This window comes from Pongo abelii, chromosome 13 (genome assembly GCF_028885655.2).
Source record: "Pongo abelii isolate AG06213 chromosome 13, NHGRI_mPonAbe1-v2.0_pri, whole genome shotgun sequence".
Lineage (NCBI taxonomy): Eukaryota > Metazoa > Chordata > Mammalia > Primates > Hominidae > Pongo > Pongo abelii.
The window spans coordinates 18,555,691-18,579,335 of NC_071998.2; the positions used below are offsets into that span (position 1 = coordinate 18,555,691).

The 23,645-nt window shown below is 37.7% G+C and overlaps 1 long non-coding RNA gene across 1 annotated transcript; it reads right to left on the reverse strand.

Annotated features, from left to right (window-relative positions):
- Positions 1–6,676: 6,676 nt before the first annotated feature.
- LOC103891420 (uncharacterized) lies at positions 6,677–13,511 on the reverse strand. Its single transcript, XR_655660.4, has 3 exons — positions 10,610–13,511; positions 10,242–10,329; positions 6,677–7,016 (listed from the first exon to the last, which is right to left on the reverse strand). It is a non-coding gene; the product is annotated as an uncharacterized LOC103891420 (long non-coding RNA).
- Positions 13,512–23,645: the final 10,134 nt, after the last annotated feature.

Sequence of the window (23,645 nt, forward strand, 5' to 3'; positions counted from 1 at the left end):
GTTGACACATAGTTGTTTAGACTATTATTATCCTTTGTATTTCTATGGTACCAATTTTAATATCTCCATTTTTGTTGTAATTTTATTTACTTGAGATTTCTTTTTTCTTAGCCTAGTGAAAGGTTGGTCAATTTTTATTATCTTTTCAAAAAATCAGCTCTTTGTTTCATTGATCTTTTCTATTGTTTTTCTAGTCTATTTCATTTATTTCTGCTATGATCTTTGTTATTTCCTTCTAATTTTGGGCTTGATTTTTTTTTCTATTTTTTGAGGTTTATTTGAGATCTTTTTTCTTCATTTAGCACTTATCTGTATAAACTTCCCTCTCAGAACGGCTTTTGCTTCATCTCATAAGTTTTAGTATGTCGTGCTTTCATTTTAGTTTGTCTCAAGATATTTTATTTCTTTTTTGATGTTTTCTTTGATCTATTGCATATTCAGGAGTGTGTTGGTTGATTTCCACATATTTGTCACTTTTCTAAGTTTTCTCCTGTTTTTAATTTTCAGTTTCATGCCACTGTAGTCAAAAAGAATACTTGGTAAGATTTCAGTCTTCTTAAATTTGCTAAGACTTGTTTTCTGGCCTAATATATGACCTATGTTGGAGAATGTACTGTATATGCTCGAGAAGAATGTGTATTTTGCTGTTTTGGAAAGGAATGTCATGTGTATGTCTGGTCCATTTGATCTATAGTGTAGTTCAAGTCAGCTGTTTCCTTATTGATTATCTGTCTGAATGATCAATCCATTGTTGAAAGTGGGATATGGAAGTCCCCTACTGTTATTGTATTATTGTTGTCTACTTCTCTCTTCAGATTTGTTAATATTTGCTTTATATAATTAGGTGCTCCAATGTTGGGAGAATATATATTTGCAGTAGTTGTATCCTCTTGATGAATTGACCCTTGTATCATTCTATAATGACTTTCTTTGTCTCTTGTTACAGTTTTTGACTTAAAGTCTATTTTGTTTGTTGTAAGAATAGCTACTCACTCTTTCTCTTTTTTTGTTCCATTTCAGTCTATGTGTGTCTCTAAAGGTGAAGTGAGTCTTATATAGGTGGCATATATTTGGTTCTTGTTTTACTATCCATTCAGCCACTCTGTGTCTTTTGTTTCACTAATTTGGTCCACTGATATTTAAAGTAACTATTGATAGGCATTTTGTAGTTTTTTTGTTCTTTTATTTTCTCTCTTGCTGTGCATGATTTGATTACTTTGATTATTTTCTGTAGTGGTATACTTTGATTCTTTGCTGTGTCTTTGTATTAATTATTTTTTAAACAAGTGGTAAAATTCTCATTTGTGTATCTATTACATGTTTTGTCTTTGTGATTATCATGAGGCTTACATAAAACATTGTATGCTATCATGTGCCACATAAGGATGTTTTGGTCAATGATGGGCCACATATACAATGGTGGTCCCATAAGGTTATAACATTTTTATTGTACCTTTCATATGTTTAGATACATTAGATACACAAATGCTTATGATTGTATTACAGTTGCCTAGAGCATTCAGTATAGTACAATGCTGTACAGATTTGTAGCCTGGAAGCAATAGGTTATACCATATAGCCTGGGTGCATATTAGGTAGTATTATCTAATTTTGTGTAAATATACTCTATGATATTCACACCATGACAAAATTGCATAATGAGGCATTATTCAGAACATATCCACATTAAGAAATGCATGATTGTAGTTATAATGGTCTATTTTAAGTTGATAACAACTTAACTTCAATCATATACAAAAACCCTACACTTTACTTGCCTCCACTTTTTATGTTTTTTGATGTCAGTTTCTTTCTTTGTATATTTTGTAATTATATTTATTTGTAGTATTTTTTGTCTTTTAACCTTTGAAAAGTTAAAGTGATTATACTCCATCATTACAGTATTAGGAATATTTTGAATTTGACTGTATAGTTACTTTTACCAGTGACTTTTTATAACTAAATATAGTTTCATGATACTAATTAGTCTTATTGCATTTCAGTTTGAGGAACTCCCTTTAGGGTTTCTTATAAAGCAGATCTAGTGACAGTGGACTCCCCTAGATTATTTTGGGGGGTTTCTGAAAAAGTCTGTAAGTCCTAGCCAGAGCAATTAGGTAAGAAAAAGAAATAAAAGGCATCCAAATTGGAAAAGAAGTGAAAGTGTCTCTGTTTGAAGATGACATGATCTCATATAGAGAAAATTCTAAAGGCTCCAATAAAAAACTGTTAAAATTAAGAAACAAATTCAGCAAATTTACAGAACACATAATTAACATTTAAAAAAAAAAAACCTGTTGCATTTCTATATACTAACAGTGAACTATCCCAGAAAGAAATTAAGAAAACAGTCTCGGGCCGGGCGCGGTGGCTCACGCCTGTAATCCCAGCAGTTTGGGAGGCTGAGGCAGGTGGATCATGAGGTTAGGAGATCGAGACCATCCTGGCTAACACGGTGAAACCCCATCTCTACTAAAAATACAAAAAATTAGCCGGGCGTGGTGGCGGCCGCCTGTACTCGGGAGGCTGAGGCAGGAGAATGGTGTGAACCCGGGAGGCAGAGCTTGCAGTGAGCTGAGATCACGCCAGTGCACTCCAGCCTGGGTGACAGAGTGAGAGTCCATCTGAAAGAACACAATCTCATTTACAATAGCATCAAAAAATTAACTTAGGAATAAATTTAAATAAGAAAGCAAAATTTCTATATACCAAAAACTATAAAACACTGATGAAAGAATTTGAAGAAGACACATATCTGTATTACTCAGTGTGATCTACAGATATAATGCAACCCCTATCAAAATTTCAGTGGCATTTTTCAAAGAAATGGAAAAAAGCAATTCTAAAATCTGTGTGCAACAGACCCCAAACAGTCAAAACATCTTTGAGCGGAAAAAACAAAAGTGGAAGCATCACATTACCTTATTCCAAACTAAATTATAAAGCTATAGTAATTAAAATAGTATGGTACCAGTTCCCAACAAGTTCCTCATCTCCATCTCAGACAACCTCAGCCTGAATTTCATTGTCCATATCATTATTAGTGTTTTGGTCAAAGCTACTCAACAAGTCTCTAGGGAGTTCCAAATTTTCTCATGTTTTTCTGTCTTTCTGTGAGCCCTCCAAACTGTTCCAACCTCTGCCTGCTACCAAGTTCCGAAGTTGGTTCCACATTTTTGGATAACTTTACAGCAGCACCCCACTCTACCAGTACCAATTTACTGTATTCATCTGTTTGCATGCTGCAGATAAAGGCATACCAAAGACTGTGTGATTTATAAAGAAAAAGAGGTTTAATGGACTCACAGTTCCATGAGGCTGGTGAGGCCTTACTTATGGCGGGAGGCTAAAGGCACATATTACACAGCAGCAGGCAAGACAGAATTAAAGCCAAGTGAAAAAGGAAATCCCTTATAAAACAATAGGATCTTGTGAGGCTTATTTACTACCACAAAAACAGTATGGGGAAAACTGCTCCCATGATTCAACTATCTCCTACTGGGCCCCTCCCATAACACGTGGGAATTATGGGAGCTACAATTCAAGATGAGATTTGGGTGGGGACACAGCCAAAGCATATCAGACCTGAAGAGATACATTTCTAAAAGACATACGATTGACAATAGGTATATACTAAGAAAAAGATGTTTGCCATCACTAATCATCAGGAAAATGCACAATGAGATATCACCTCACATCTATTAGGATGGCTATTATAACACTAAAAAGGTAACAAATGTTGCTGAGGATATTGAGAAAAAGAAACACTTGTGCTTAGTTGATAGTTGATGTGAATGTAAATTGGTACAGGCATTACAGACAACAGTATGGAGTTTCCTCAAAAAATTAAAAGTGGAACTCCTATATAATCCAGCAATCCCCATCTAGGTATATATCCAAAGTAAAGAAAATCACTATCTCAAAGAGATATGTATACTTACATGTTCATTGCAGTGTTATGTACACAGCCAAGATATAGAAACTACCTGTGTCCATTGACAGATGAGTGGATGTTTTAAATGTATTATACACACACACACACACACACACACAGACACACACACACACATAATGGAATATCATTTAGCCTTTAAAAATGAGGAAATACTGCCATTTGTAACAAGCTGGATAAACCTGGAGTTTATTATGGTAAGTAAAATAAGCCAGGAACACACACAAAAATATCCTGCATGATTTCACTTATATGCATACTTAAAAAATGTCAAACTCATGGTAACAGAGTAAAATAGTGCTTACCAAGGCCTGGGAGTTGGGGGAAAAGAAAAAATGTTTGTCAGAAGTTACAAACTTTCAGTTATAAGATGAATAAGTTCTGGAGATCTAATATACAGCATAGTGACTAAAGTCAATAATAATGTATACTTGAAATTTGCTGAAAGAGTAGATCTCAAGTGTTCTCCACCACACAAACAGAAATAAAAAGGTAACCAGGTGAGGTGGTGAATATGTTAGCTTGATTGTGGTAATCATCACTTCACAATGTATATGTATATCAAAATATCACACTGCACACCTTAACTATATACAATTTTTCTTTGTTAATCAATAAAACTGGCAAAAATATCTTTTATATGTTTCCTTGACTCCATTTCTTCTTATTTTGTCAAAAATAGATAGTCCTCACTGTTTGCATAAATTTAGAAACTTGTGCTACATCCAGAAGTCAGGAGTGGGGTAGGGTGAACTAAGTTACTGATTCTTTAGGAACCTTAGGGTGTGAGGTGGGACTGGAGTTCAAGGTCTAGGAGCTGAGTCTGGTCTTGAGCAGCCTCTTTTTTTGTTTTGTTTTGTTTTGAGACGGGGTCTCACTTTGTTGCCCAGGCTGGAGTACAGAGGCACGATCTGGGCTCACTGCAACCTCTGTCTCCCGGGCTTAAGCAATCCTCTCACCTCAGCCTCCCAAGTAACTGGAACCACAGCCGTGTGCCACTATGCCTAGCTAATTTTGTTGTATTTTTGGTAGAGATGGGGTTTCGCCTTGCTGCCCAGGCTGGTCCTGAACTCCTGAGCTCAGGTGATCCACCCACCTCGGCCTCCCATAGTGCTGGGATTACAGGTATGAGCCACCACGCCTTGCCATGAGCAGCCTCTTCTGATATCCCTGGTGTGTTCTGTACACATTTTCTTTGTCTGAATGCACCTTTCCTTTCTCCTCCCTTCCACTCCAGAACCATGGATAGTCAAGTCTATCCTGAACCATATAGAGGGGGAGCTTTGAGTGCTATATGAAATTCATTTATGATATCATTCTTCATTCCTTCTCAGAAGTAACTCAGAGTTCACTTAGGGATTCACATGGTAAATTTGTCTTAATGCTCCAAGTGGGCTTAAAGGAACTTTCTTCTTGTCGGCCATAATGTATGTATACAACTGTAATGGGAATTTGAGTTTGTATGACTAGTGTCATGAGCATGCATGTTTGTCAGCACATCTCTGCATCTGCTATTTCTTCTATTGGCCTACAGACTTTTCCTTCTTTAGGATATTATCAACTTGAATTCAAATTTTTATCAAAAATCGAAATTAGCTCTTTTTATTCATATTTTCCTGCTACATTTTTTCCACTAATTTATTTTCGATAGGTTATACTGTGTGTTTTTTGACACTTAAAAATTTTACCTGTCCATCTTAACCTTTGATTTATGTAATTATTGTTCCATTATGACTTATTTCTGTCATCTCATTTTATGATTTTTCATACTTTCTTTACTGTTTCTTTTTTCCTATTTGTACCTCTCACTCTATAGATCAAATCTTTTTCTATTTGTTTGAAATCTGGAAATTTTTAACATTGTAATGGTGGTTATATCATTATTTATGTTAATTGTCTCAATTTCCTCCATGTGTCAAAATTAATATCATCTCAGCAAACCAAATAAGTACTCTAGCCTCCTCTTGCCACCTCTGGTTTGCTTTCTCTGTTACGACAGCACTTTGTCTAAGGGGGTACTTCCTGAAGTTTACTCGGGGTTGTTTTCAATATGTTATGTTTTCATGTATTTTTTGGGGTATGATAAACACCACTACCATTGATTCTTGAGCCTGAATTCTAACACCACGGTGTATTTCTCTCCTTACTGGAGTATGTCCTCTAGGCATTTTCAAAGGGGTTTATTTGAAATAAAACTTTTGAGGCCTCATTTTATAATGTCTTTTTCTGTGCTTTCATATTTAAAAGATTTTGGCTGCAAATAATTCAAGGATTAAAATTTGTTTCCTTTTAATCCTTCAAAAATATTACTTCATTTTATTCTTGTCTCCAGCATTGCTGTTGGAAAGGCTGATGCCAATCAAAACCAATTTTTCCCTAAAGGATGATCTGTCTTCTTGTCATTTTGACAGGATGTTACAAAACAAAGGAGTCTTCAATGTTCTGAGTATAAATCATTTTGCAATTATAAACTTAAATATTAATGCAATACAAAAAGAATTAAAACCTTCTTGAGACATCCAAGTGCACAGGAAAATTAACTATCATGCACTCATTCAGGAAGAAAAGGTGCAAAAGAAATTTAATGAAAGAGATGGTCATTAGATGCAAATGTGGTTGAATGTAGGGATGCGATGCTGACAAGTGGCAGCAGGCCTGGCAAGCTGTCTGTCCCAATTCAATTACTTCATAAAGAGAAGAATATTAACTAGGCTATATTGATGATGTGCTGAAAAAAGGTGCTATGTTTCCTTTTTAATCATTCAAAACAAAGGTAAGTAAAATTCCTGGGAAATAAGAAATAATGCATCATAAATGTATAAAAATTGAAGAAAATACTATATTTTTATGAATTTAAAATGCCAGCTATTGTAGATTGTTATCTCTTTTCAAAAGTGCTTTAAAATTGATGGCACATAGTAAAAAATGGCATAAATTCCAACAATTAATGGAAAAACATTAATCCATCTTCTTGAATCTTGGAACCAGGATTCTTTTGGGAGGCTTCGGTATATCTGTGTATCATTTCATTGCCTTCACACAAATCAAATCACGCCACCTGCGACTGTGGTTTGAAAATAAAAGAAAACATAATAATGATGCTGTCAATTCACTTGAGATTCCATGATCAAAATTAACCCATGAACAAAGCACAGACTTTATTATAATTACAAAATAGGATGTAATTCACATAAAATGTGAAAATATAAGCATAGAACCATATTTGATACAAGTCGAAAGCTATGACAGGGACTGTTGGAGGGGAGGGAAGTTGTACACTAATCTCCACATCCTACTGAGCCAATCAGTGGTGTTCAAATTGGATGGACTGTATATTTAAACAGTGTATTATTTAAGCAAAGAATTAAGCACTGTAAGTATATTATTTAGAGGAAGCAAATTTTTAAAAATCCCTTAAAATTATAGATTAAAGACTAAATTGGAAATACAGTTTTAGAAGAAGAAAGTTGGGTAAATGGGCTAGGCGCGGTGGCTCACGCCTGTAATCTCAGCACTTTGGGGGGCCAAGGCGGGCGGATCATGAGGTCAGGAGACCGAGACCATCCTGGCTAACACGGTGAAACCCAGTCTCTACTAAAAATACAAAAAATTAGCCGGGCGTGGTGGCAGGTGCCTGTATTCCCAGCTACTCAGGAGGCTGATGCAGGAGAATGGCATGAACCCGGGAGGCGGAGGTTGCAGTGAGCCGAGATAGCGCCACTGCACTTCAGCCTGGGTGAGGGAGTGAAACTCCCTCTCAAAAAAAAAAAAGAAAAAAGAAAAGAAAGTAGGGTAAATGAGCTATATTCCCTATTGTTCATAAAAAGTCAAGGGATATTACTTAAAATTGATAAAACAAATTAGGTGATTATATAATATTATTTACAGTTCAAGAGAATAGCATATAGTAAAAAAAAGAGTTATTATAAACCCTGCCTAACTCTGAAAAACAGGACCAAGGTCTGTGGAAGGAAAAAAAAGTTTCTGATTTCCACTGATTTTTTTCCCATCAAACTGTTTGAATGATTTTCCATGTACATGTGTTGCTTTAATTTAAAAATGTTCTTACTCACAGATCTCCTTGAATTACGTGTAAAATTAGGTTTCCTTTAGTCAATGGTGTATGAAAAGTGGTCAACTCATCTAATTGAAGTTAGACATTAATAAATTATAATTTGGGGGATAACATAAATATACCTATTAAAAACAACCAGAACATAACAGTTGGCTCTATGTTCTGCTTATCTAGGAATTCTTAAAATTATAAAAAAAAAAATAAGGAGTTTCACATGTCTTAAGAAACATTAGGAATAAAAATGCAAGTGTTTCTCTTGGATAAAGCTCTTAAAATCACTAGTAGAATAAAGTCAATCTAGATTAAAATTTATATTTTCAAATTTATAATATGACCAATATTGCCATCAGAATGTTCAGGCACAGAACATTTTAAAGTAGCTATTTTATTGTTTCTCAGCATCCTCTTTCCTTCTATGATTGGCATCACAAATCATAGTTGGGACATCTTATCAAAGAACTATACTTGTAGTTTTTGAGTGAAAAGCAAGGGAGAAATTTTATTTGTGCCTTGACCTTATTAATAATGTGTAACTTGTGATGGCCACTATCAATAGAACTATCATCAGATTCGAAGGGCACTGTTTGTGTCCTTTAATATGGAGAAATATCACAAATAACTGGGAAATAATTTAATGACTGAAGTCCTTCATTTTTAATCATATAGCTGAGTGATATTTTAAGTCTGTCGAGAATAAACATTTGAACAAAAATAGCCAATTCCCTGTTTCATAATTTAATACATTTGTGTTAAAAGGTTTAGACAAAAAAGTTAATTTTGAAATGCATTATAAATAACTGAGTAACAATCATTAAGTTCATTTTAAAATAACTGTTTAGATAACTTTGTAATTAGCAATCATTAAGTTCATTTTTAAATAACTGCTTAGTCCACAAAAGATAAAAAATATATTTTAGAAAGAGAGGGCATTCCAAAATCTGTCTCAGGAACATTTAATCTCAAGTATCTTTCAATGAAGCAGAAATGTAAATACATGTTTAGATAATTTAGGTTAAAAAAGGTAAATTTTGGTTGTCTGCTTAACTTTTATGAAACAGATATTTTCATTCAAGTCCAGCATATATTTTGCTATGACTTCCACATCCTTTCCTCAGAGACTATTTACCTAAACATTAGGGTACCAAAGGAACTAGGAAACAAAAACTTCTTATTAGAGAGAGAAATTTTTAAGTGAGGCACACATTCTAATGATATTAATTTGTTTTTGACATTTTATTAATATTTTGATAACACTAATAAAATCCAAAGGGGCAAGCAGGTATCATTGTCTCAGTGTGGGCCCTCTTTTGTCATCCTCTGTAAGGTGGCAGTCATCAAAGAGCGTGACCCAAGAAGAAAGTAAAACAGTGGAACAAATAAGCATTTCTCTAAATACAAACAGTAGAGTCCTTGAGAAAGAATCCTTTAAGGCCTTAGATTTCTTTAAACATTTTTAGATAAATAGTCTGGGCTATGCAGAACAAAATGAAATGGTGATAATGAACAGGATAGTGAAGTTTTGTACTAACTGACATAAATGACAAGAGTTGATTAATGCTTAGGATAGTGTGAAATAAGAATTGAATGAAAAATGAAAATTGTAAGAAAAAATGCCCAGACAGGCCCTTTCCTAAAACATGTATCATAAAATATTTAAAAGCATCTGCTTTAATGCGTGGGCTGAGTCAAAGTCAGGACAATTTTCAGATACCTAGAAGAGCAAAAAAAAGTCTGAATCCAGAGGTGTGAGTGTCTCATCTGGCATTTGCCCTGGCGTGTCTCCCAGGAACTATTGGCCCAGAATCATGAGCACCTAATTCAGGAGACAGAGACTGATGCCCATGCAGGGAGGAATATAGGCTAAAATGCCTTCTGCATAAATCTAGGATTTCTAAAAAGAAGCATGTTAAGTGCCTGGGCTAGGGAAATCCCACCCCCATAAGAAGAAAGTGAAAATATATGCTTGTCTTGGTCCCAATAGGGTAGACAAAAAAATGAAAAATAAAAAAAGTATGGTAATTTCTAAATACAAGACAATAGCCATATTGGTTTGGGTTTGAATTCACACTATCTATGGGCCTGAGAAATACCAGGGTGGAAATCAGTCTCTGGTAGCCAGAGGCGAGGCCAGCCGGACTTCCTGGGTCGAGTGGGGACTTGGGGAACTTTCCTGTCTTACAAGAGGATAGTAAAATGCACCAATCAGGAACTTACCTGTCTTACAAGAGGTCTGTGAAATGCACCAATCAGCGCTCTGTAAAACGCACCAATCAGTGCTCTGTAAAACACACCAATCAGCGCTCTGTAAAACACACCAATCAGCGTTCTGTAAAATGCACCAATCAGCAGGATTCTAAAAGTAGTCAATCACAGGGAGGATTGAAAAAAGGGCACTCTGATAGGATAGAAACGGGACAAATAAGGGAATAAAACCTGGCCACCCCCCACCCCCACCCCAGCAGCAGCAACCTGCGTGGGTGCTCTTCCACGTTGTGGAAGCTTTGTTCTTTAGCTCTTCCCAATAAACGTTGCTACTGCTCACTCTTCGGGTCCGTGCCATCTTTAAGAGCAGTAACACTCACCGTGAAGGTCCGCGGCTTCATTCTTCAAGTCAGCCAGACAATGAACCTACCAGAAGGAATCAACTCCGGACAGAGTAGTCCTGAGAGCTAATTAATCTGAGTAGAATCATAAAGATAAATATATTTTCCACACATACTTGGAAACATATTTTGTAACACAGCTTTTATTGTAGTTAAGTGAAGGTAGTAAATTTTACAATAAGCAACACTGGGACCACTGATCTCCATAAGGGGAAAAAAAGGAAATTGAACCTTAGTCCCATAGACCAAACATAAAAATATATTTTAATGGATAAACATACCTTCTCAACATTCTTAGAAAAAAACTGTGGAGCATCTCTTTTATCTTTACATAGGGAAGAAGAACAAACTGCAAGAGTAAAAACTAACTTGATCACATAAAAATGTAAGACTTCTGTTTATTGGCTACCACAATGATAAAAAAATATGCAAAACTTGGCAGAGATATTTGCAACACATCTTACCTAGAAAGGTTTAGTATCCAGAATATATAAAGCTCTCCTATAAATTAATAAGCGAAAAATAACACCTCAATGAAGAAGTTAGCACAAATAGCCCATAAGCATGTGAAAAAGTGCTCAACTTCATAATAATCATGAAAATGAAAATTAACAATTAGATACCCTTTCACACATATTGACAAAATTTTTTGGAAGTTCTGAAAGGTGTAGTGCTGGCAAGGATAAAGAACTATGGAAGTATTCATCCCATGCAAGTAGAAGGACAGCCATTTGGAAAACGGATATTAGCTCATACAGCTGATCATGCATGTACCCTATGACCCAGTGGCTTCACTACAACCTAGGGCAGCCTAGTCAGCCTGTTACAGGCCCCAGAAAAATTCTTGCATTTGTTTATCTAGGGATATATGAGAATCTTCACAATTTTAAAAACCTGGAAACAATCCAATTATCTCTCAATATGGGTAGATTGTGGAATAGGTAACTAAATGATCATATATTCCAATAATAGAGTAGCTCGCAGCACTAAGAGTGAATGAACTGCAGCTATTCACATTCTCAAATACAGCACTGCAATGAGATACTACTGCATGCCTATTAGAATGGCAAAAATCCAGAACCCTGACAACACCAAATGCTGATGAGGATGTGAAGCAACAGGAACTCTCATGCAGTGCTGATGGAAATACGAAATGGAGAATAGTTTTGTGGCTTCTTAGAAAACTAAATCTGCTCTTATTATACGACCCAGCAATCTTGTGTCTTGGTATATACCCAAAGGAGTTGAAAACTTATGTCCACACAGAAACCTGCACACAGATGTTTATGGAAGTTTTATTTATAATTGCAAAAACTTGGAGACAAGCAAGATTACCTTCAGTAGGTGAATAATTAAACAAAATGTATTACATCCAGACAATTGAATACCATTCAATGATAAAATAAATGGCTGTCAAGCCATGAAAAGACACAGAGGAAGCTTACATGAATATTGCAGAATGAAAGAAGCCAATCTAAAAAGGCTACATGCTGTCACTTCCAACTTTATGACCTTCTGGAAAAGGTAAAACTATAGAAATAGAAAAAAAAAATCACTGGTTCCCAGGTGTTAGGAGGAAGAGAGGGATGAATAACCAGAGCACAGAGGACGCTTAGGGCCCTGAAAGTACGTGTATGATATTTTAATAGTGAATACTTGTCATTGTAAATTTGTCCAAGCCGGAGTGTGAACCTTAATGCAAACTATAAGATGTATCATGTAGGTTCATTAATTGTAACAAATGCAGCACTCTGGTGGGGGATGTTTATTATGGGGGAGGCTATGCGTGTGTGGGGGGCAGGGAGTATATGGGAAATCTATACCTTCTGCTCAGTTTTGCTGTGAACTTTAAACTGCTCTTAAAAATAATGTGTGTATGTGTATATATGTATGCATATACATGTTTGTGTGTATGCATATCTGATCATAAGAAACAATACATAGTTTCACTTATTTAAAAAGTCAAACGTGCAAAACTAAACAATATACAAGCCTGTAATGACAAGCAATGGAATGATTAACAGGAAGTTAGGGATAGTGGTTACCTCTTGTGGAAGGAGTGAGTGGCATTGAAGAAGGGCAATGGGAGTTTCTAAGATACTGGAAATATTCTATTTCATAACCTGAAGGAAGGGCACATATACTCATTTTATATTCTTCTTAAGCTGTGCACACACATTTTTATATTTATGATCTATTTCATTAAGTAATAAGACAATCATATATATGCATTTGTAAATAAGTGAGATTAACAAATTTTTGGATATATATAACTTATTAAAGTTGACTCAAATAATTAGAAAATCTGGATGGAAATCATACCATTAAAGTAATTGAGTTAATCATTAATAATTCTGCAAAGGAAACATGATGCCCAGATGATGTCACAAGTAGTTCCAATGTTACACTAATTATTTGCGAGGGGAGAAAAAAGAGACCATTCTTCAATTCATTTGAGACTAGGATAACCTTGCTATTGCGTACCTCATCCACGCACACAGAGAAAAATATTGTAAACAAAATACTAGGAAGTATACCTAGCAATGTATAAAAACCATGAACAAGCTCGGTTAGTAATGCAAATTTAGTTCAATGTTAGAAAATCTACTGAAATCATCTCCTTATCAATGAATTAAAGACAAAAGTTATATGATTGTCTCAAAAGGCCTAGAAAATTATTTTACAAAATTAAATAATTCATGATATTTCCACCTATGAATAAAGGGTAACTTCCTTAACCTGATAAAAGGAGTCGACAAATAACCTACAGCACCTATCATGTTTTGCGATTAAAAATATTGAAATCACTCCTTTTAAAATCAAGAAAAAGACAAGAGTACCATTGTCACTAAACTGCTTCCAAAGCTTATATGGAAGAGAAAAGGGCCCAGTATAACTAAGACAATCCCATAGAAGACTAAAGTGTGCGAAGGTGGGAGGTGGAGCTTATGTGGAGCAACTCTCGTACCAGATTTGCTGTGAAGTTATAATTACCACAGCAGGAATTGCTATTGTGAGAGTCTGTGCTTGTGTGAAATCTTGCTGTATGCCCTGGCTAACATTACGGAACAGTCAGAAAGGGTCTGTATAATCCATGGTATGAGCAGTTGGTATCCATATGGGAAAATATCAGAATGCATCTCTATCCCAAAAATGGATCCCTGTCACACAAAGGCCAGATCTAAATGGACAAAGGACTTAAATTTGAGATGCAAATATTTAAAAATCTTTTAGAAGAAAATATAGGAGGGTAACTTATTACATGCCACACCTACTGTGTGTACTCTGTACGATGCAAGTGTTGTATATGAGTGTAGTATGTAAGTGTAGATGCCTCTAAGCAGTACATGCATGCTTGCTACTTTACACACGTGAAACACTGGGAACGGGAGCATGAGAGGAAACCCTAGGTCATTCTGATTTCCAGACTGCTGCTCCTGCCCACCCCCGGTTCCAGCACTCCTTTCCCCATTCTCCTATCCAGATCCTCTGTTCCAGGCACAGCCACTTACAGCAGCTCAAGCCAGCGGCACCCACGGAGAGGCCCTCTTCACCCTACTGCTGGGCTGTCATGTCCCCTTTCTTTTCTTTCTGAAAAACAGTTTTCTCTGCCTGTGACTCCTCATGTTTCACTCTCTCTAAAGCACACGGAAGCCCGGTTCCCTCCTCCGCTTCATCAGACCTGTTGCTGTGAGTTCCACTAGTGACCCTACATGACAAATTCGGAGGTTTGCTCCCTTTTACATAGCGTAAAATGTTTACCTTGTGATATACTTGATAAATACAATTGTATAATTGTTAAGCTATCTATATATTCGAGATCTGTTTTAAAAATTCTTTATAGGCTGGGCAAGGTGGTTCACGCCTGTAATCCCAGCAGTTTGGGAGGCTGAGGCGAGAGGATCATGAGTTCAGGAGATTGAAACCATCCTGGACAACATGGTGAAACTCTGTCTCTACTAAAAATACAAAACTTAGCTGGGCGTGGCGGCATGCACCTGTAATCCCGGCTACTCAGGAGGCTGCGGCAGGAGAATCGCTTGAACCAAGGAGGCGGAGATTGCGGTAAGCCAAGATTGTGCCACTGCACTCCAGCCTGGAGACAGAGCGAGACTCCGTCCTCACACACCCCCCAAAAATATAAAGACAATGTCAGTTATGCCACACATAGATTGTTTTTATTCCATAAAACTGCTCTCCATGTGTGTAATATGTTTCTACTTCACACATAGTTTTGATCAAAGATTAATCTATTGCATAGATACTTTTCTTAGTAATTAATAAAACTCAGCTTGGATTTCTCTAGCCAGATATAACACCTTATACTAAATGAATCAATCAAAGCTCTTTGTTGGAGTGAGATCTGAAAGCTTTCGCTCAAGCGGGCTGCCTCAGCTTCACCGCATCAAATAGTGGAGGGAGAAGTGGAGGCTGACATGCAGCAAGAATGACTGTGTGTGTGTTGGAGAGATATTTTGTTTAATTCACTTACAAGGCACTCGTGCTGCACTGCTACATGCCAAACAGCTGTTCTTGCTACTTTGTAAAAATTAATCATCTAATAGTTGAAAAGGTAATTGTTGTAATGTGACTTCAGTACTGCCAATCTCTGGGATTTGAAGCCAAAAAAAAAGCATCACCATCATGATTGAGAAATGGAGTTACTGGCAGTAATGGAGCAAACCACGATTCTGCACTTGGACACAGAATTATTCCTGACAAGATCCTGGCTCCTAACTCTTCCACCAAAACCGAGTCTGCAGCTCCCACACTGAAAGTGCCACTCATTTCACCCCGAGTGTGCTCCAGCCGTTCCTTATTCTTCTCCTTCCTACCAGCTCTGTAATGTCTCCATTACAGTGCTAAGGTCAGGGTCAATGGCACTTCTTTTCAGAAACTTTCTGAGAGCCCTGGAAAGTAATCTCTTCTTGTTCTTATTCCATGATCTCCTGCACCTTCTTTAAATCACTGATTATCATTTGTGTAGATGAGTTGTCTCCGTGTGTGTCTGACCTTTTTCCCAGATGGTGAGTTCTGAAATCCAGGAAGCATTTTAGTAAAGTAATAGTTTTTAGTAATTTAGTTCACCTCTGTGCACCCTACAGCCGTTTCTCACATGTTGGGGCTGCCCAGTGAGCACCTGCTGAGGGAAACTGCGGGGAGACTTGCAGGTCAGGTTCACTGAGCCTGAAAGTGAAGCAAATTGAGAGGGCAAAGTGCATGAAACTGGCTGAAATATATGAACACACTGGGGAAACAAACATCCCCGGCCTCTGTGGAGGTGGAACACAGTTGCTGAGGTCTGCGATTCAGTGGCACCCACCTGGCAAAGCATGCTCAGCATCGGGCTTCGTTCTCCCATAGTGCTTTCATGGCGAGGAAGAAAAGCTATACATACTAACATGGGACAGCTGGAAACCACAACTAGATAGTATTGCTTTTCAGCTTTTCAGCTGGAATTCCGAAAGAACTCTGAGGTCATGTAGAATGCGGCATATTGTCAGATGCAGCCTGGGTGGGCTTGGTGTTAGAGGATCTGCCCAAGGTCATGGTCTGTGGTGGGGAGGGGAGGGTGTGATTCCCCATCCCCTTATCTCTTTGTCCCATACTTTTTGCCCTGTACATACATGATCGTCCTCAACATCTTAAGTAGGTTTTCCCATATAGCTAAAATTGATATTGGCATCTAAACTATGCCTGACTTAGCTGAATATTTGGCCTTTGCCTTTAAAGGATCTATGAGTTATTGGGATGAGACCGAGGAGAAAAAGGAAGAACAGAGATAACTCAAGCATAATCTGCCATCCAATAATTTCATGACATGCTTATCCTTGGAATAAAGTAGGACTGTTATCAGGAAACTGTCCCACCATCTTTTTTGCATTTAGAGACCTCCATTACTATGGCCTCCATTGTAACGGGCTGTAAAAAGTTTGTCATTGGGTTTGTAAAAAGTCTACATGTTGATTTTGATGGCAATAAAAGAGTCAGACGGTGCAAGCTGGAGCAAGGTGTTCACCAAAGCTAGGCGTTTCCCCTCCCTCAGGAACTGGCAACAAGAGCAAGAGTTAGCTTCCTGAATGTTTGCATTTCAAAGAGACAGCTCTCAGGTCTTTGAGGAGAAAATTCTGGGATGTAGATTTACAGTTCAAAGGCGGAGAAAAGATTTATAATTGCAAGCTTTCTAAGGTTCTAAGAGGAAATTCGGGGCTCTACCTGCCCATCACCAGGTTTTGCCTGAAACAAACAGTAAATTCTCCTTGCAAGTGAGCTTTTTCAGGCAGTCATTTTAAGAGGGCTAGGGTCATCTGCGGGACACCCTTGTGCTGCTGGAAGCCTCACTAGAGTTTGGTCCTCTCTTTGGACAGGGGTTTGGAAGGAGTAGTTAAGTACTGCGAGGCCTGCCTTCTCATGACCAAAGCTCACAAATGCCCATTTCTTTCTTTCTTTCGTTTTAATATTTGAAATATTTATGTGTCTCTTAACACCTCTTGGAAATTTCCATCCCTTTCAAGCTATGTTCCAGTCAAACAAAACAAAGTGTGGCCCAGCAGCCCTGGGGAGACTCTGGGTGAAGGGGAGACGAGCACACAAATGTTGAGAGTTTCAGAACCCCTGGCCTTGATCTTTATGATAGTTGGTCAAGTGGTCATCAGTGAAATCCACAGGGATTCCCCGAGAGTGTATAGCTTTGGCATGATGGTTGCTGTAATCTGAAGGGGAAAGTAGAAGTTTACATGTGAGTACTGAAGAAGCTTGATACACAGTCTTGCTCTGTCACCCAGGCTGGATGCAGTGGGGCCATCTGGGCTCACTGCAACCTTCGCAATTCTCCTGCCTCAGCCTCCCCAGTAGCTGGGATTACAGGTGCCTGCCACCACGTCTGGCTAATTATTTTTTTCTTTAAAATTAGTTTTTCTTTAAAAAGTACAAATAGCACTTTACTTTTACTTTTGCAAAAAGTAAAGAAATGGTGTTTTGTTACAAAAATTAAACTGGAATAAATTTTGGATTGTAGAAAATTCATTAAAAACTCAAGTTTTAATTTAGTTAAAATCCATCTAGTGCTGTGAGTGTGGCTGTTGGCAGATCTCTTATTTATTTTTTATTTATTAATTTATATTATTAATAACTAATTTTTTATTTATTATTCATTAGCCCTTTCCCATGACAGCTTCTTGGAAATTTCTTTCTCTCCCATTAACCTAGTATTATCTCTCAGGCATTCTTATTTAAAGTTTTTCCTCTCATTATTCCCTTCTTCACCATCATTCCTAGGTTAGTTACAAAGAACTAATTTAATGACCCATTTACTCCAAAGGGAGGCACTAGAAGTGAAGCTTCTTTCTGAGGCCTTAAGGGATCTCACCTCCTTAAATCTCTGTTTTCCTACTCCTACTTCAGATATTATTGAGACATTATGTTTTCTTCCTCTACCTTCAGATACTTCAGTATCAACAGGTCCAGATCTGCCTGAGCCCTCAGATGAGTCTGCAAACAATCATTCTATCAACATTTGACTAATATCTTGCAGATGATCCCAGGCACCACTGTCTTAACTTGTGAAAACCGCAAATTCTTGGCACAAACAACTTCTTCTGCACATCCCTCCTCCTCACACATACACTGAGAGACTTGGCCAAATTCCAACACAGCCTCTATCAGCTCAGAGCCATGTCCCCAGAATGCCCCAGTCCCCTCTAAAGCACCTGCCTGGGAACATTCCATTCTGCCAAAAGAATTTACTGTTTGTCCCACACAAAACGTGACTATAGGCCCCTGACCTCCCATTTCTAAGAGCCTTAACTTTAGAAAACCTGCAATGGCCAGGCATGGTGGCTCATACCTGTTATCCCAGCACTTTTGGAGGCCGAGGAGGGCGGATCACGAGGTCAAGAGATCGAGAACATTTTGGCCAACATGGTGAAACCCCATCTCTACTAAAAAGACAAAAATTAGCTGGGCGTCATGGCACACACATGCAGTCCCAGCTACTCGGGAAGCTGAGGTAGGAGAATCTCTTGAACCTGGGAGGCAGAGGTTGCAGTGAGCCAAGATCGCACTCAGAGTGAGATTCTGTCTGGGAAAAAAAAAAAAAAAAGACAGAAAACCTGCAGTTATAAACCGTTTCTCTGTCCCTTTAAATCTCCTATAACATGGAATGTCTTTCTGAAAGACTTGGGAGCCATCCCTTTGGACTATAAGGATCAAGAAGGATACAGGATTGTCTCCTGGTCTCTGTCTCTGCGTAGGAGCCTAACTTTGATAAGCACTATTAGCAAACACAGATGGCCTCATCACATCGACCAACCTTTCCCCAAACATCAGTCCATGCTTTTCCTTTAGCACACTCCAACATTTGCAGAGCCTCTTGCTTTTTGTTTCAGTGGAGTTGAGGCTTTCTAATACACTATAAATTGATATGTCTACTTATTGATTAGAAGACAGAAATTAATCACTGGATTTCATTATCACACTGACTTTTAGGATTAAAAGCAGCCTGTGGTTACAGCTGCAACATCCTTCTGTTTCTAAGAAAAACAGGACGGATTTGTCTTTGGCTCCTTTGGACCTCACTGATGAATAGAAAAGAGAGAATTGAACAGGTTTGGATGATACAGCACAACTCAGTTTAAAGTTCCAGGCAAAGAAAGCAACGGTTATTTTTCACTCCAGGAAGTGAATCATCCTTTGGGGCCACAAAAGAGAAGATCTGAAGAATAAGCAGGGACATCTAGAAGGTGGCTGAGTGTACTCCATCAGGTTAAATTAAGCTATTTTGTTGTTGTTGTTTGAATAGCTTCCCCACACGGTACATTTCATATCTAAAGTGCTGTTCTCTCTCCCATGATTTTATTACATACGCATTATCTGGCTGAGACCTCTTTCTTGCCCTCCTTCTTACTGGTTAAGAACACAGACAGTCCTCTCTTTGCACAGCAGTGCAGGGTCATACAAATCACTATGTAAGCTAAAGATCTGTAAAGTGACCTAAATAATCCATGTGAAACATCGACTATTCTGTGTCATTTAAAAATTTTGGCCAAAACATTAAAAATCTCTTTCTGTTGGTTATAAATGTATAAGGAAATGAAACATAGTGAAGTTAGTACCTTTTTTTTTTTTTTTGAGATGGAGTCTCGCACTGTCGCCCAGGCTGGAGTGCAGTGGCGCAATCTTGGCTCACTGCAACCTCCACCTCCTGGGTTCAAGCTATTCTCCTGCCTCAGCATCCCAAGTAGCTGGGACTATAGGCACGTGCCACTACGCCTGGCTGATTTTTTGTATTTTTAGTAAAGGTGGGGTTTCACCGTGTTACCCAGGATCGTCTTGATCTCCTAACCTCATGATCTGTCCACCTTGGCCTCCCAAAGTGCTGGGATTACAGGAGTGAGCCACCACGCCTGGCCAGTACTTAGTTTTTACACTGTAATTTAAAACATTAAACAACAGGCAATTTAAGTGCTTTATTTATTTATAGAAGTGTATCAAGCCCAGTTTGAACAGTGCTTGCCTCCTTCTTGTCGTATAGCTTATGATAAGGAGCCAGCAGTGTTTCTATGCCTTGGTGTCTTGTCGTGTTGTTTTCAGAACAGCATCTAACATTGTCAGTGTCGTGCAATATCTACAAGAGTTCCTTTAATATGAAGTTTGTTGCTGTCTTTGCTGGCATCACTTCCTCTGGGGCTTCTTCATCCTTTTCATCACAGCTACGTTCCTCATTTATGTCAGAACACTGCGTTGTGCCGAGTTCCTCTTGCTGCGTTTCCTGTGGTGAGCCAATTGTACGATTCCATTTACATTGTATTTGAATTCCACTTCCAGGGTTAGCACGTTTTTTATTTCTTTGCTGCACATCAATGGTTGTCGACCAGTTTTTTCTTCTGATTATTCATATTTATAAATGTCACATGGGTTTTTCACTGGGAGACAAGGAATCAACACGATTGTGGACTTTGCTGTCTGTGTGCGAAATAGCAGATGCACAGTGATCAGTCACTGACAGGCTTTGAAAGAAGTGAATTGTGTCCCCCCAAAAAAGATATGTTTGAAATCCTAATCCCCAATATCTCCAAATAATATCAGCTTATTTGGAAATAGCACATTTACAGAGGTTCTCAAGTTAAAATGAGGTCATTAGGGTGGGTCCTAATCCCATAGACTAACTGGTGTCTTATAGTGAAGGAGAATTTGGATACAGCTCCAGACACACACAGAAAAAAGACGATGTGAAGACACACTGAGAAAATGCAGTGACATATCTGTAGGTCAAACAACACCAAGGATGGCTGGCAAACCCAAACAGGAAGGAGAAGGGAAGAAGGATTCTCCCCTAGAGCCAGCAGAGAGCATGAACCTGCCAACACATTGATTTCTGACTTCTAGCCTCCATAACTATGAGTCAATACATTTCTGTTGTTTTAAGCAACCCGGTTTTTCGTACTTTGTTGCAGCATCCCCACAAGATTAATACAGTCCCTGATCGTGATGCTTGTCTGTTATTTACTCACATAGGAATTTGTGGAATTAAGAGCTGGGAATGAAGTTTGTATTTTATGCAGTTGCTCACAGTTAGCATATTGTGGTAACTAAAATTGAAACCACGTTGTTGGGAGACTAGTGCTATTTAACTAAACTATGTTAATTAAACCTGTGCATATTCAAATGTACAAAGCCAGGACTGTTTTTACTTAGTTCAGGTATTTAGAGGGAAAGAATGTTGGCCTCTTTTCAGGGCCTTAGAGCATGCCCTGTGCCAGCAGGCCCCTTCCACAGCTACTTAACATCTCTTCTCATCTTGCCAGCCACCTCTCAACTCAGATGACCAGCAGGGCCATCTTTGACTATCAGAATGAAGTAGACCCTCTCCACTTTTGATTATATTCACTTGCTTTATTGTCTTTACAGCATTTTTATTTACTAAAATAATAGTTTTTCATTACTTGATTCTTATCTTGATTCAGTACTTCTTAAAAATGCAGATTAAAATTCCAATGAGAAACCAAGTTGACTAACGTTAAAAAGTGTGATACTATTAAATATTGTTGAGAATATAGATCTACCAGAACCTTTAACTTCTCATGGGAGCATAAATTGGAAAACAGTTCATTTTCATGTAGTAAAACCAACAGTATACAAATCTTTTGACACAATGATTTGAATGTTGGGTTTATACCTTAGAGAAAATCTAACTTTTATGACCAGGAAACTCATACGAGAAAAGGACATCTACTTTTTATAATAGAAAAAAATGGATAATAACCCCAATCTAATAAAATGGAATGCTCATTATAGTATTATCCTGTGATGGAATACTCTAAATCAATGCACAGAAGTACAGATGAACAGATCATAAGAATGAATCTTACAAATTTAATATTGAACCAAAAAGCAATTTCAGAAAAATATATTCAGTGTGATTCCATTTGTTTAAACTGAAAAATATGTAAAACAATAATGTTCAATGTCCTTTACTAATGCATTGATTTTGGCAAAATTATAAAGATAAGAAATGGGACTAATTAACAGGACAGTGTTAAGGACTCTAAAAATATGTGTAGTTTTTGATTCTTAGGCAGGTAATGTGTACATCAGCGTTCATTTTATTATTTCTTACACTGTCTTATGATTTACACATAACATTTTGCTAGTTTTAAAACATAAGATGTGATAATAATCTAAACAGACTAAAGGAAAAATATGAATATGTTAAAAAAAAGAAAGACAGAGAATGAGCCCTGTCTGATAGAAAGCATAACAAAGCAAGTAGAAAAACTCTCACGAATACTTGATCCAACAAAGCTAGGTTTGTGCTCCACAACACTTCAACATTTTAATGTGATTTTTGATGTTTGCTTTTTGCAACGGTGATTCTCTGTTGCCTCCCTCCTATTCTTTACAAGCTTAAATCAAGTGAAGCTACTTCTGACTTTTTCTAAAACTAAAACACAACATGAAGGTCTGCTTATTCTTTGACATGTGCACGTATGTGGCACCTTTCCATGATGCAACAGCAGCGGGTCTCTAGCCAAGCTACAGCAGCAGCTCTAAGAGGCAGAGGACCCTGAAACGAGGCTGAAAGAAAGAATAGTCCATAACTGACACCAGGCAGGCTGCTGTTGTAAGCAAGAAAGGAGGCTCACAGGGGCGCGGACTCGGGCCAGGTCAGGCTATTGTGGGAGAACACGAAGCACACGTGTCAGCTGAAAAGGGGCCGGCTCAGGAGACAAAATAGGCATGAGAGGAAACCGAAAAATTGACATACGTGACTATCTTTGTAGAAATGTATAAAGGTTTGGATTATTTTGCTTATCGAGTTATAATAAAGTTATTCTAAAAATGTTTATGTAAAGTATTATGTACATTTTTGTTACCTTGTAAAGATTATTTATATTTGAATTGTGTGGTTTTGGAATGACAGGATTTGTAAAGTTGGTTTTGACGTTCTCTACGATGCTTAATGAAGAAACTGACATTCAAAGGGATTGGTTAATTCCCTGTGGTCAGTGCCTGAGCTGGGACGGAGTTCAGGTTTTCTGATTCTCAGCCTATGTTGTTTTCTCTTCATTTTAATGTGAACCTAAATATGTATAGGATCTAGACAAATGTGACATGTAGTACCTTATTTTTTGTTTTCTCTGTGATGAATGCCAGGTGAGATAACTTTATTTACAGAAGCCCATCCAGTGGCTCAGGTTGCATCTGTAGTTGCCTTTGAATCATTTATTCAACGTCAGGATGGTAAAGTGAGGAGCTTCCCCAAACTGAACCAGAGTGGCATTTGTCCCAGGTTGTGGAGTATTCCCTGCCATAAAGAAAGACATGCTGGTTCTTGTTATTTATACAGGCACTGGTGCTCCCATTAGCTCTTACATTTCATATGCTTAGAGCAAGAAGCTAGAGAGTGACTTAGGATACAGTGTAAAGATATTAGTAAATTAAGACAGTTCTGCAAGATTTTTAGGAATTCTATTTTACTTCTATTCATCATTTTTGAAGTATTCTTGCTGGAAAT